At 36.0% G+C, this 3197-nt stretch overlaps 1 pseudogene; it reads left to right on the forward strand.

Annotated features, from left to right (window-relative positions):
* The first annotated feature begins 569 nt into the window (after nucleotides 1–569).
* Nucleotides 570–1464, forward strand: LOC144769754 (olfactory receptor 5V1-like; annotated as a pseudogene).
* The last annotated feature ends 1733 nt before the right edge of the window (nucleotides 1465–3197 follow it).

Below are 3197 nucleotides of genomic sequence, written 5' to 3' on the forward strand. Positions count from 1 at the left end.
GATGGGACCTGAATCATATTCTTTCTGTGCTGTTCACACCATAAAGTCTTTTAAGTGCCAGATCTACAACAGGAACAGTTAATACGTATTTGAAAGTTGTTTGCCCTTATGGTTATACATAGAGTCACAGCTATTATCTAGTTTGCAAAAATTTTAACTTTTATCATTGGGGGCTTGGGTTAATTGTGTCTTCTTGATAATTTTTTAAGAATTACATATATATTATGTTACATATATAATTAACTAACATATACATCACCAATAGACATCAGGCATCCATTTATAGATAGACATTAGGCATCCTAGCCATTGTCCCAGGAAAATGCAAAAAGAATAACTACCAATAACAAGCTACATTTAGATATGCAATTAAAAATGGCTGATGGCTATATTTTGTTTCACCTGTTCAATACATTTCTTCTGATTGTAAACATATGAACTGTGATTACCAAACATGCACATCCATTCTCCCACCAAAAACAGTAAGTTTTGCATATTGACTCATGTTTATATCTTTGATTGCAGGTATTCTTGATATCCTAACACAAGAAAACTGCACTCCAGGTCAAATGGAAGGAGAGAATCAAACTTTAGGAGCTGAGTTCACCCTTGTGGGGTTTTTTGATTTTCCACATCTTCTACTTCCACCTTTTCTGGCCATTTTTCTTATTTACTTCTTAGTACTGGTGTGGAATCTGCTTATCATGGTGATTTATAATCCAGCACACAACTGCACACACCAATGTTTTTTTTCCTAACAAACCTAGCCTTTCTGGACATCACATGCACGACAATCATTTTCCCAAACATGCTCGCTCACTTCTTTCTGGATGTAACACACATTTCTATAAATGCATGCTTGCTTCAGATGTTTTTTTTCATTTTCCTATTGTCTACGGAAATGTTCCTTCTAACAGTTATGGCTTATGATCGATATGTGGCCATTTGTAATCCTTTACGGTATGTGACCACCATGAATGACGTTGTTTGCTGGAAAATGGCTGCAGCAAGTTGGATATTTGGTTTAACAGATCCAATTCCACACATTGTTATACTGTGGGTCTCACACAATCAACCACTTCTTCTGTGATTTGCTAGCAGTAATAAAAATTTCATGTAGCAGCACTCATGATGTTGAGGCAGCAACCTACATCATGGGTACTCTAGTTGGAGTTGCACCTTTTGCTTTAACTTTTAACATCATCTCAACAATCCTGAAAATCCGGTCTAAAGAAGGGAGACGCAAGGCCTTTTCCACCTGTGGCTCCCACCTCACTGGTTATATTATTCTATGGAGTTATCTGTTCTACGTACATGAGACCAGCATCAACTTTTATGGTGAAAGACAATAAACTATTATCTCTGTCATATGTTGCTGTAACTACACTATGCAATGCCCTTATATACATCCTGAAAAACACAGAGTTTAGAAACACTCTGAGGAAGACAAAGAATACAACATAGCATTAAATAAACAACAACACAGAATTCATTTTTTTTTATCTTCAGGGCATGTATGGCAGGTATACATTTTATGTATTACCAAAGGTTTTTTCCAGAGTTTGATATCTTGTATCCTTGATATTTCTGGTACCATGTGCCTGGTTGCATATTCTTGTGATGCAAACTCCTCATGTTAATGGAGCCAGAATTTCATTTTAAGTGAGATAAGACCATGAAAGAGTTCACTTTACTACTCCTGTGTGAATCTGTTTCCAATGCTGATTTGTTTTTTTATTAATATCAATGTTTAATTTATTTTAGATGAGTGTAATGTTCATGTAAACACTTTCTATGTTCTTTTCAGTACATGTTATTTTAATGCTATATTTGTTTCAGCACATAAAAAATGAATGGCCTCACATTCTTAATTTCAAAGAAATATTTTATATCTCTTTGCTCATCTGATGCTTTCCCGTCACGTCCATTTCAACATATGCCATAATTATTTTATGTTATTTCATTTTCATCTCAACACGGCCAATCTATCCAGATGACATATACTTGAGTTGGTCGAGACCACCAGCCACAAGCACTAAGCACTTGAAACTATGTCTTGAAGGTACTGGAACCACAACAGAGTTGTAAGACCATATAGTTATATTAAGGAAATGGCTATTTATCTAGCAACCAGCCAAATAGTACTTAACCTCTGCTATTACGCAGCAAAATCGCACATAATCTCCAGTGGCAGGCTAAATATCTCAACAATTAGTGGTGGGAGAGGCACTCCTATTTGTAGAAATTGATTAATTTTCAACGTTAAACAATGTTATACATTCATTAATCACGCGTGCAGTAAAGGAAGACGCTGTGTCCATGCTGCGTCAATAACTAGAACATGAAATATATTCAAGCGTGTCCGCTTGACCTCTACGCACTGTTGCGATTCCAGAGTTGGATAGTTACTAAATACATGAGTCAACTAAGATTTAACATTTTCACAATTATATAAGAAAACACGGATACTTGGTAGGTTTCAAATATATATTCTTTTGCTTCTATTGTGCAAATACAACAATTCGATCCAAATTAGAATACATGAATTCTTTGATTTATGAGAGACTATATATATATACATTTGATGTTATACATCACATCAATTTGTGGTCATTTGTTTAACAAGTTTGCCCTGCCCAATGCATTTCGGGCCTCTCGGCCCTTCGTCAGGGGCGATACCTGAAAAAAATATGAAAAACACTCTATCACTTAAATGCGCTAGGTTCTTCTAATGCAAAGTACATGCTTTACCACTTTGTCAAATCCTAAATTCATTGGATTTAGTTTATCTGTAAGAATTGTAAGTGATATGATGCTTTACACTCACTTGAGTGATAAGAGAGGCCAAATGGCGCGAAGAAAGAGCTGTGTGGGTTTCAGGAGCAAGATCAATCGTTCTGACAAAAAAAGAGACAATAAACAACTAAATCTCTTATGGGAACAGTGTAGGGAAAATAGCATGAATTATGAGATATGCACAACGGTCACCACTCACTTGGAATAAATGGACGATACCCATATGCGAAGCACTTTTTATCGGGATCAGTGTAGCGAAGCGAAAACAAAGATGCACACTCGGTTCAACTGTAAGCAGCCGCGTGCCTGTCTGTGTTAATTCCTTATAGAAAAACGAATGAAAATGTGTAGAAATCAAGACCCGCCTTGTGGGTATATAATCACATCTATATTACAATATC

This window comes from Lissotriton helveticus, chromosome 7, assembly GCF_964261635.1.
Source record: "Lissotriton helveticus chromosome 7, aLisHel1.1, whole genome shotgun sequence".
Classification (NCBI taxonomy): Eukaryota; Metazoa; Chordata; class Amphibia; order Caudata; family Salamandridae; genus Lissotriton; species Lissotriton helveticus.